Genomic DNA, 11,851 nt, shown 5'->3' on the forward strand with positions numbered 1-11,851 from the left:
GTCGGCTCCGCCAACAGCTTGAACTTTTATTTTTTTCCTTTATTATCTTAAACAGTGTGATCTTTTAGATGAGTGTGTAGGTTCATAAGTGTAATTCAAACTAGGGCGTACATTAATTATATGTAGTGACACATCCGTGTACCGCTGCCACACTGCAGCTTAGCTGACAAGAAGGAGCAAAACAGCCCAGTGTTGAATGGAGGGCGTCACTCAACGTTTATTAACTTCCACATTTCTTAATTAGTCTGGCATAAACAATATGACACTAGTTCCATCCATTTACGATGCGCGTTTGTTCGCGATTGATTGGTGAGCAATAAAACAGTAGTTATAAAATTCGTTTGTTATATACTAATACAATAGAGATAAAATTTGTATCTATTTTGCATTTATAAACATAAACAAAAAAAACATCCACTTACGCTGAATGGCAACTACGAAAAAACAAAAAAAGAAAAAAACCAAAATCTTCGGAAAAAAAGGGAGGAACGCGGAAAATGGGGGGAAAATGAAATATGAACCGTGTTTAATCAATGCCCATACATAGTGATTGTGGAAAATACTTTCTGGAGAACACTGTAAAGAAATGAGAACCATGAAGTGTAACTGGAAAAAGAAACCACCTCCAAAAATAAAAGACGTGGAAAGGAAGAATGCACAGAAGAAAAGCACTGAGGAGAAGGAGGTTGCGGTGGAAAAAGAAGGAGTAAACCGCTTTACCCCGAAAACAAACAGACCAGAGAAAAAGGATGAATACTACTGTGCGACCAGAGAGCAAGAAACAAGGATAAGAATACACTGGCATTTCTCCCTCCCCTCTGTCTCTTTGGCTCACTCAGCCTCTCCTCTCCTCACTCGCCTCCCTCTCCTCTCTCCCCTCTCCTCTCCTCACTCGCACTCCTCTCCTCTCCTCTCTCCCCTCTCTCTCCTCTCTCCCTCCCTTCTCCCTCCTCCCATGCTTCTCCCTCTCATCTCCTCCCCCTCTCTCCTCTCCTCCTCTCTCTCCTCACTCCCCACCTCTCAATTCCCTCTGTCTCCTTCTCATTCTCCCTCTCTCTCCCTCCCCTCGTTCCTTTCCTCTCCTCTCCTCCCTCTTCTCCTCCTCCTCTCCTCTATTCTCCCTCTCCTCTCTCCTCTCAATCCCCTCTTCCTGCTCCTCTCTCCCCGCTCATCCCTCTCTCCTCTCCCCCCTCTCTCCTCTCCCCCTCTCTCCTCTCCTCCGCTCCCTCCTCTCCTCTCCTCTCATCCCTCTTCTCCTCTCCTCCCGCTCTTCCTCCCCTCTCATCCCCTCTCTCCTCTTCTCTCCTCTCATCTCCTCCCCTTTCCCTCTCTCCTCCCCTCTCCTCCCCCCCCCTCTCATCCCCTCTTCCTCTCATCTCCCCTCTCTCCTCTCCCCCCTCTTCCTTTCCTCTCCTCTCCTCCCCTCTCTCCTCTCCTCTCCTCTATCCTCCTCTCCTCTCCTCTCATCCCCCTCGTTCTCTTCTCCTCTCCTGTCCCCTCTCATCCCCTCTCTCCTCTCCCCCCTCTCTCCTCCCTCCCCCCTCTCTCATCTCGCTCTCCCTCCCTCCTCTCCTCCCTCTTCATCCCCTCTCTCCTCTCCTCTCCTCCCCTCTCTCCTCTCCTCTCCTCTCCTCCCCTATCAGAGCTGATTTGATCTCTCTCTCCGGATCCCCAAATTCAGCTCATTAGTATTTATGAAGCATAGCCTACTGACTATGACAATTTCTGTTAAACCGTTTCTTCATGACAGGGGGAATATTGTTATCATACTTTCATTAACTAAATTTAGCTTGTATGTTTCTTCATGACAGGGGGAATATTGTTATCATACCTTCCAGGGCTTAACTTGTAAATCGGGAGGTGCCCGAACAAAAAGTTTGAAAGGGGGGTCGGTCATGGAAACCCATTTTATGATGCCCCCGACGCAAAGAAAGTGTGCTGACGTTGCTTCCAGAGGCAGCAATAGCAACACTTACAGTTGGACCTGGGTCAGCACTAGCAGGGCAGAAATTTGACAACCTGACTTGTTGGAAAGGTGGCATCCTATCACAGTGCTTTGTTGAAAGTCACTGAGTTCTTCACTACGGGCCATTCTATTGCCAATGTTTGTCTATGGAGATTGCATGGCTGTGTGCTCAAATTTAAACACCTGTCAGCAACTGGTGTGGGTATGTCCACATACTTTTGTATTTAATATAGTGTATCCGAAAAAATACAGACAAAAATGATTTGATAAAATATAGATTGAATAACAGATTCATAAACGGCAAAAAGACAGTCAAAAAATGAACCATATGAAACTAGGTTTTGAAGTGTTTGTCCTAAATCTAGGAGATTATTTTTTTTAAACACAGGAAATATATATATATGTTTTTTACAAAACTACCTTCATACTTCATAGTCCCGTGACATTTGTGGGCATCGTAGAGCGAAACAGAGAATCTCCCCTTTTCATAATAGTTTGTAAGTCAAACCGTTCGTGAAAAGAGCGATTCTGTGCGACACTGACGGATGTGGTGAATTGAGACGCATCCGATGCAAAAACTAATCTGATGTCTCTAGTTTAAACTGTTGGGTTTTTTGATGGGGATTTTTTGTTTTGTTATGTAACTTAGACTCTAGGGGGTTAACTATGTTAATGTTATGCTCATGTCTTCATGACAGGGAAAATACAGTTATCACACCTTCATAAGGGCTCCCGAGTGGCGCAGCGGTCTAGGACACTGTATCTCAGTGCTTGAGGTGTCACTACAGACATCCTGGTTCAAATCCAGGCTGTATCACAGCCAGCTGTGATTGGGAGCACATAGGGCGATGCGAAATTGGCCCAGCGTTGGCTGGTGTGGGCCGTCATTGTAAATAAGAATTTCTTCTTAACTGACTTGCCTAGATAAATGAAGGTTAAATAATTAACTACAATTAGCTTTGAGACGTCCCAAATGGCAACATATACCCTGTATAGTGCACTACTTTTGACCGGAGCCCTACCTGTTTTTGCTTTGTCATTATGGGGTATTGTGTGTAGATTGATGAGGAACATTTTAGAATAAGGCTGTAAAGTAACAAAATGTGGAGAGAAAAAAAGTCAAGGGGTCTGAATACTTTATGTAAGGAATGTCCTGTATAAGGCCTATATAGGAAATAGGGCTCCGGTTCAGACACACCTGTCCTGTCCACGCAGCTGCCGTGACAAGTTGACCTTTGGCGTAATACTTCCTGTACCTCATCTGTCATCATAAGGAGAGTCATTCGTTCACAGCTTTACGTTCTAAGTCAGAGGTTCACCAATCCCTCTTGATCTGCTCCCTCTCTCCCTCCCGGTCGCCGGAGAAGGTGAAATAAAAGGCATGGGGGCTTCAGGGAAAAGGGGGACTGGGGAGGATAAAGAGAGAGAGGGAGGGAGGGATAAGCCGTCCTTTCTTCCTGAACCTATTTTCATAAGAGAGAAAGTAGAGAGAGAAAGGTAGAGGAGAGAGAGAGAGGAGAGAAGAGAGAGAGAGAGAGAGAGGAGAGAGAGAGAGAGAAGAGACAGAGACAGAGACAGAGACAGCAGAGAGAAACACCATGAGAGTGATGAATAACAAAGCGGGGGGAGACAGAAAGACAAGGAGAAGAACCTTTTGATCTGTGGATCCTCACATCGTCTCGTTGGCAGTGGGGCAAAAAAGTATTTAGTCAGCCACCAATTGTGCAAGTTCTCCCACTTAAAAGATGAGAGGGCCTGTAATTTTCATCATAGGTACACTTCAACTATGACAGACAAAATGAGAAAAAAAATCCAGAAAATCACATTGTAGGATTTTTAATGAATTGATTTGCAAATTATGGTGGAAAATAAGTATTTGGTCAATAACAAAAGTTTATCTCAATACTTTGTAATATACCCTTTGTTTGCAATGACAGAGGTCAAACGTTTTGTAAGTCTTCACAAGGTTTTCACACACTGTTGCTGGTATTTTGGCCCATTCCTCCATGCAGATCTCCTCTAGAGCAGTGATGTTTTGGGGCTGTTGCTGGGCAACACGGACTTTCAACTCCCTCCAAAGATTTTCTATGGGGTTGAGATCTGGAGACTGGCTAGGCCACTCCAGGACCTTGAAATGCTTCTTACGAAGGCACTCCTTCGTTGCCCGGGCGGTGTGTTTGGGATCATTGTCATGCTGAAAGACCCAGCCACGTTTCATCTTCAATGCCCTTGCTGATGGAAGGAGGTTTTCACTCAAAATCTCACGATACATGGCCCCATTCATTCTTTCCTTTACACGGATCAGTCGTCCTGGTCCCTTTGCAGAAAAACAGGCCCAAAGCATGATGTTTCCACCCCCATGCTTCACAGTAGGTATGGTGTTCTTTGGATGCACTCAACATTCTTTGTCCTCCAAACACGACGAGTTGAGCTTTTACCAAAAAGTTATTATTTTGGTTTCATCTGACCATATGACATCTCTCCAATCTTCTTCTGGATCATCCAAATGCTCTCTAGCAAACTTCAGACGGGCCTGGACATGTACTGGCTTAAGTAGGGGGACACGTGGCACTGCAGGATTTGAGTCCCTGGCGGCGTAGTGTGTTTACTGATGGTAGGCTTTGTTACTTTGGTCCCAGCTCTCTGCAGGTCATTCACTAGGTCCCCCCGTGTGGTTCTGGGATTTTTTGCTCACCGTTCTTGTGATCATTTTGACCCCACGGGTGAGATCTTACGTGGAGCCCCAGATCGAGGAGATTATCAGTGGTCTTGTATATGTCTTCCATTTCCTAATAATTGCTCCCACAGTTGATTTCTTCAAACCAAGCTGCTTACCTATTGCAGATTCAGTCTTCCCAGCCTGGTTCAGGTTTACAGTTTTGTTTCTGGTGTCCTTTGACAGCTCTTTGGTCTTGGCCTATGTGGAGTTTGGAGTGTGGACTGTTTGAGGTTGTGACAGGTATCTTTTATAATGATAACAAGTTCAAACAGGTGCCATTAATACAGGTAACGAGTGGAGGACAGAGGAGCCTCTTAAAGAAGAAGTTACAGGTCTGTGAGAGCCAAAATCTTGCTTGTTTGTAGGTGACCAAATACTTATTTTCCACCATAAATTGCAAATAAATTCATTAAAAATCCTACAATGTGATTTTCTGGATTTTTTTCCTCATTTTGTCTGTCATATAGTGAAGTGTACCTATGATGAAAATTACAGGCCTCTCTTATCTTTTTAAGTGGGAGAACTTGCACAATTGGTGCTGACTGAATACTTTTTTTGCACCCACTGTACATTATTAACACATTACATACTAACACAATTTACATACTAACACCACATTTTACATACTAACACACATTTACTTACTAACACACATTTACATGCTAATCACATTCATTGACTACATCAACATTACACATTACAACACTAACATTAACATTACATACTAACACACCATTTACTGCTAACACACAACATGCCACACTCACACCTACACGCCACGCACATGCACAAACACGCACACGCACGCACAAAAAAACACACACACAAACACACACTAACACACACTACACATATTGTGGTTTAGTGCAGCTGACTGGTCTGGACGGCAACGTACTTTGTTAGCCATGGATTATTTCCTATCAAAGACATTACCTCAGGCTGAGTCACTTTGACCAGTAATAAACCCTTAATAGCTCACTATAAAAGAAATATTGGGACGAAGCCTAAAATGTGTGAGCGGTAGCAGTCTCTCTGTCTCATATATCACTAAAGTTTAGTTTAAACTTATCTGCCTTGTAAGTAGCCTCGCGGATTCAAGGGATGCTCTGAGGAAGTCAGGGGATCTGGGCGAAGTCAGAGAGGAACTTGGCGGGAATGTCTCGGGGAAAGTCAGGGAGGAACTACTCGGGAAGTATGGGGAAGTGCAGGGAAGTCAGAGGAGAACTCTGGGGAAGACAGGGGGAAAGTCAACCGAGTCAAGTCGGCGGACAGTTGGGAAGGTCAAGGGAACTCTAGGGGAACTCTTGGGCGAAGTCAGGGGGCAAGTCAAGGAAGTCAGGGGGAACTCTGGGAAGTTACAGGGAAGACTCCTGGGGATACTCATACGGGAGAAGTCAGATGGGGAACTCTGTGGAACTTGAGGTATAGAGCAGGCGATAACCCATTTCTAATCCTGGTCTACGCCCGACTACTCTCCCCATGGTTTGCATTTTTAACAGCACTTGTCTTGCATCCCTTCTCGTTCCGTCTGTCACCCCTACTCTTCCTCTTCACCCTCTTGCTTTCCCTCTGTCTTCCCTGTCTCTCTCTCTCTCCTCTTCTCTCTCTCCAGCCTCCATCTCTTCTCCAACCTCTTCTTCTCTCTCTCTGCTGTCTCCCTCTTCTCCTCTCCTCTTCATCCTCTCCTCTCTTCTGCTTCTGCCCCCCCTCTCTCTCTTCTCCCCTCTCGTTCTTCCCTCTCTGCTCTCCTCTCTCTCCCCTCTCTCCCATCCTCTCTCGGGAATCGCTGATTCTCACTCCTTCTCTCTCTCTTTCTTCTCCTCTGTTTTTCCCTTCTTCATCTGCCTTTTTCTCCCTTTACTCTTCTACTCGTGCTCTCTTCCTCCTCTCGTCTTCTCCCTCCTCTCTTCTCCCTCTCATCTCTTTTCCCTCTCCTCTTTTTCCCTCATCTCTCTTTCCCCTCAATCTCTCCCCTCTCATTAACTCCTCTCTCTCCCTCTCTCTACCCCTCTCTGCTTTCTCCCCTCTTCTTCCCATCTGCTCACTCCTTATCTTTCTCCTTACTTTATCTGCACTGAGTCATATCTTAGTTCTCCTTTCACTGCTTAGATCTAGTTTGATTTCATCTTACAGTCGTTTATTACAGGAAGTGAGGAATGCTGTTGGAGCCTTGCCCTGTGACTTGCGTGTCTGAGGGGTGTAAGTGCAGTACTCCGCCATAGGTGCTAAACAGCGGTTCCCTCAGGCGAAGCTTTGTACTGATTCGAGGAATATTCATTGGCGTGAGCCAGATGGAACTTTATCTTCCAGTAACCAATCACCCAACACACACACACTCACCACACACACACACAGACACACACACCACAACACACTACAACACATCACAACACCACACACTCATCACACACACACACACACAACACACACACACCACACACACACACACACATCACACACAGCACTCACACAACCACAACACATAACACACACACAGCACCACACACAGCACACACACCACATCAATCCACACTCTCACAACACAACATATCATCACACACACACACACACACACACACACACACACACACACCATTCACTGTTGTCTACCTGGTCATCCACTGTTAATCTCCATCAGTAGAAACATGAGAGGCTGAACAAGCAGCTCAGTGCCTGTCTCAAATGGCACACTATATAGTGCACTACATTTGACCAGGGCCTTATGGGTATTTGGGTGCTGTTTGGGACACATCCACTGAGTCTGTATGTGACCGATTTTTTTTTAATTTTTATACATTGGATAAAAGTAGAGACTCAGAGCTAGATAAATGATTTATCATACACTACAGTTGAGGAACAATGGGAAAGTAATTCTGCTTTGAAAGTTGTTCAACTTGTAATCTCACTTTTGAGAAAATGGCCCTTGAATGTTTTGGTACTACTACTGGAGAGCTCTCCTTTGTCTACACCCATTCAGCATTGTTCACACCCTCTTAAGCTTTAGCCCCACCCATCTCTTTAATGGGAGAAAAAAAAGGGAGAGAAGAGAGGGAGAAGACAGAGGGAGAAGAGAAAGGGAGAGAAGAGAGGGAGAAGAGAGAGTGCAAACATCCGAAGATCTTCAAAGGTAAGCAAATAATTTGATTGCTTTTCTGACTTTCGTGACCAATCTACATTGCTGCTAGTGTTTTATAATGTTTTGTCTAGTGATCGATAAACTCACACAAACACTTGGATTGCTTTCGTGTTGTTTGTTTAGTATTTTCCAATTTTCCAAGAGTCTATGGATTATTCAATTACATTGCGCTGATTTCTGACGTGCTGTTCCTTCTTTTTCCGTAGTGTATTTCTGTATTGTTTTAGTGATTCAACATAGTGAGGGCGTAGGCTCAGGTTTTCTGGGTCTCTATGTTTTTGGTTGGATAAGTTTCTCAATTTCATTCTTAGGTTTTTGCATTCTTTATCAAACCATTTATCATTGTTGTTAATTTTCTTAAGTTTTCTGTTTGAAATGTTTTGAATTGATAGGGTAATTGAGAGGTCGAATATACTGTTTAGGTTTTCTACTGCCAAGTTTACACCTTCACTATTACAGTGGAACGTTTTGTCCAGGAAGTTGTCTAAAAGGGATTGAATTTGTTGTTGCCTAATTGTTTTATGGTAGGTTTCTACACTACTTTCCTTCCATCTATATCATGTCTTAATATTATTCAGTTCCTTTGGCTTTGATGCCTCATGATTGAGTATTACTCTGTTCAAGTAGACTGTGATTTTGCTGTGATCTGACAGGGGTGTCAGAGGGCTGACTGTGAACGCTCTGAGAGACTCTGGGTTGAGGTCAGCGATAAAGGAGTCTACAGTACTACTGCCAAGAGATAAGCTGTAGGTGTACCTACCGTAGGAGTCTCCTCGAAGCCTACCATTGACTATGTACATACCCAGCTTCCGACAGAGCTGCAGGAGTTGTAACCTATTTTTGTTTTGTTATGTTGTCGTAGTTGTGCCGAGGGGGGCATATGAGGGAGGGAATGCTGTCACCTCCAGGTAGGTGTTTGTCCCCCTGTGTGCTGAGGGTGTCAGGTTCTTGTAAAGTTCTGACATTTAGGTCACCAGACTAGTACATGTCCCTGGGCCTGGAAATGGTTGATCTCCCCCTCTAGGATGAAGAAGCTGTCATCATTAAAGTATGGGGATTCTAGTGGGGGGATGTAGGTAGCACACAGGAGGACATTTTTCTCTGTTGAGATCATTTCCTTTTGAATTTCTAGCCAAATGTAAAATGTTCCTGTTTTGATTAATTTAATAGGGTGAGTTAGGTCTGCTCTATACTAAATTAGCATACCCCCTGAGTCCCTTCCCTGTTTCACACCTGGTAGTTTGGTGGATGGGACTACCAACTCTCTGTAACCTAGAGGGCAACCAGTGGGTCCATCTCCTCTATACCATGTTTCTTGTAGGATGACAATGTCTGTATTGCACACTGCGCCCTGCCAGGGGATGCGTGAAAGATTAAGATGCTAATGTTCCCATTTTTATATTAGTTAGCAAAAAGTGTCTCTTGATTTTCCATAAGGAGCTTATTTTTGTACTCTTTTCGTGCCTTGTCATTTTTTACATCCAGAGGGTACTGTATTGTGGGGCGGCAGGTATCCTAGTGGTTAGAGCATTGGACTAGTAACTGAACGGTTGCTAGATTGAATCCCAGAGCTGACAATGTAAAAATCGGTCGTTCTGCCCCTGAACAAGGCAGTTAACCCACTGTTCCTAGGCTGTCACTGTAAATAAGAACTTGTTCTTAACTGACTTGCCTAGTTAAATAAAATAATAAATTGTAATGACCTCTGAACAGCAGGAGGGGGCTTCAAAGGTCTCTGTATTTGGGTGGGCTGTGAAACTCTGCCATTGTTGGGCTCAAGGGCTGTCACTTCACACCTCAGTGCTATTTGAAGTTGCAGCCAGATATATCCTAGCAAGCTTGGTATCCTTAACTTAGCATTCAGTCCTTGTAAATATATTATTATAATGTATTTTTCTTTTTGGCTTTAAAAGTATCTTCAGACTAAACATGACTCACTCAGTTCCAGGTTGGTTGGTGTTTTCAGGTTTCTGTTGTTTGTTTGCCAGAGCATGGGCTGTATAGCTTGGAAATAGACATCTTTGGTTGTAGGAATCCTTCCAGGTCATTTCGTCCAAAATCAGGTTGTATGTTTGGAGTTTTGATTTGGAGGGTAGGTGATATTGCCGAGGGTAGTATCCTGTATATGTCCTGTTTCTTGCCGAAAAATCTAAATGTATCTATCTTTGTAAAAACATGCTGAAACATGTTGGTAGCTCATCTGCTCATCTGCTCATCTCTCTGTCTCTCTGTCTCTCGTCTCTCTGTTTCTCTGTCTCTCTGTCTCTCTGTCTCTCTGTTCTCTCTGTCTCTCTGTCTCTCTCTCTCTCTCTCAATTCAATTCAATTCAATTCAATTCAAGGGGGCTTTATTGGCATGGGAAACATGTGTTAACATTGCCAAAGCAAGTGAGGTAGATAATATACAAAAGTGAAATAAACAATAAAAATTAACAGTAAACATTACACATACAGAAGTTTCAAAACAATAAGACATGACAAATGTCAATATTATATTTATATACAGTGTTGTAACAATGTAACAAATGTTAAAGCACACAAGTTAAAAATAAATAAACATAAATATGGGTTGTATTTACAATGGTGTTTGTTCTTCACTGGTTTGCCCTTTTCTTGTGGCAACAGGTCACAAATCTTGCTGCTGTGATGGCACACTGTGGAATTTCACCAGTAGATATGGGAGTTTATCAAAATTGGATTTGTTTTCGAATTCTTTGTGGATCTGTGTAATCTGAGGGGAAATATGTCCTCTCTAATATGGTCATCATTGGCAGGAGGTTAGGAAGGTGCAGCTCAGTTCCACCTCATTTTGTGGCAGTGAGCACTAGCCTGTCTTTCTCTTGAGAGCCATGTCTGCCTACGGCGGCCTTTCTTCAATAGCAAGGCTATGCTCACTGAGTCTGTACATAGTCAAAGCTTTCCTATAAGTTTGGGTCAGTCACAGTGGTCAGGTATTCTGCCACTGTATACTCTCTGTGTTTAGGGCCAAATAGCATTCTAGTTTGCTCTGTTTTTTTGTTAATTCTGTCCAATGTGTCAAGTAATTATCTTTTTGTTTCTCATGATTTGGTTGGGTCTAATTGTGCTGTTGTCCTGGGCTCTGTGGGGTGTGTTTGTGTTTGTGAACAGAGCCTAGGACCAGCTTGCTTAGGGACTCTTCTCCAGGTTCATCTCTCTGTAGGTGATGGCTTTGTTATGGAAGGTTTAGGGAATCGCTTCCTTTTAGGTGGTTGTAGAATTTAACGGCTCTTTTCTGGATTTTGATAATTAGTGGGTTCGGCCTAAGTTCTGCTCTGCATGCATTATTTGGTGTTCTACGTTGTACACGGAGGATATTTTTGCAGAATTCTGCATGCAGAGTCTCAATTGGTGTTTGTCCCATTTTGTGAAATCTTGGTTGGTGAGCGGACCCCAGACCTCACAACCATTAAAGGGCAATGGGCTCTATGACTGATTCAAGTATCTTTTAGCCAGATCCTAATTGGTATGTTGAAATTTATGTTCCTTTTGATGGCAATAGAATGCCCTTCTTGCCTTGTCTCTCAGATCGTTCAACAGCTTGTGGAAGCTACCTGTGGTGCTGATGTTTAGGCCGAGGTATGTATAGTTTTTTGTGTGCCTCTAGGGCAACGGTGTCTAGATGGAATTTGTGGTCCTGGCGACTGGGACCTTTTTTGGAACACCATTATTTTGGTCTTACTGAGATTTACTGTCAGGGCCCAGGTCTGACAGAATCTGTGCAGAAGATCTAGGTGCTGCTGTAGGCCCTCCTTGGTTGGTGACAGAAGCACCAGATCATCAGCAAACAGTAGACATTTGACTTCGGATTCTAGTAGGGTGAGACCGGGTGCTGCAGACTGTTCTAGTTGCCGCGCGCCAATTCGTTGATATATATGTTGAAGAGGGTGGGGTTAAGCATGCATCCCTGTCTCAACCCCAGACCCTGTGTGAAGAAATGTGTGTGTGTTTTTTGCCAATTTTAACCGCACACTTGTTGTTTGTGTACATGGATTTTATGATGTCGTATGTTT

General features: G+C 43.8%; 1 long non-coding RNA gene across 1 annotated transcript in view; it reads left to right on the top strand.

Annotated features, from left to right (window-relative positions):
• The first annotated feature begins 10,162 nt into the window (after nt 1–10,162).
• Nucleotides 10,163–11,851, top strand: part of LOC139025601 (uncharacterized) — a 6,147-nt gene continuing 4,458 nt past the window's right edge. Inside the window, exon 1 of the long non-coding RNA XR_011477200.1 lies at nt 10,163–10,213. This is a non-coding gene — a long non-coding RNA (uncharacterized lncRNA). The remainder of the gene's footprint in view (nt 10,214–11,851) is intronic.

The sequence above is a fragment of the Salvelinus sp. IW2-2015 genome, unplaced genomic scaffold (assembly GCF_002910315.2).
Source record: "Salvelinus sp. IW2-2015 unplaced genomic scaffold, ASM291031v2 Un_scaffold2922, whole genome shotgun sequence".
Taxonomy (NCBI): Eukaryota; Metazoa; Chordata; class Actinopteri; order Salmoniformes; family Salmonidae; genus Salvelinus; species Salvelinus sp. IW2-2015.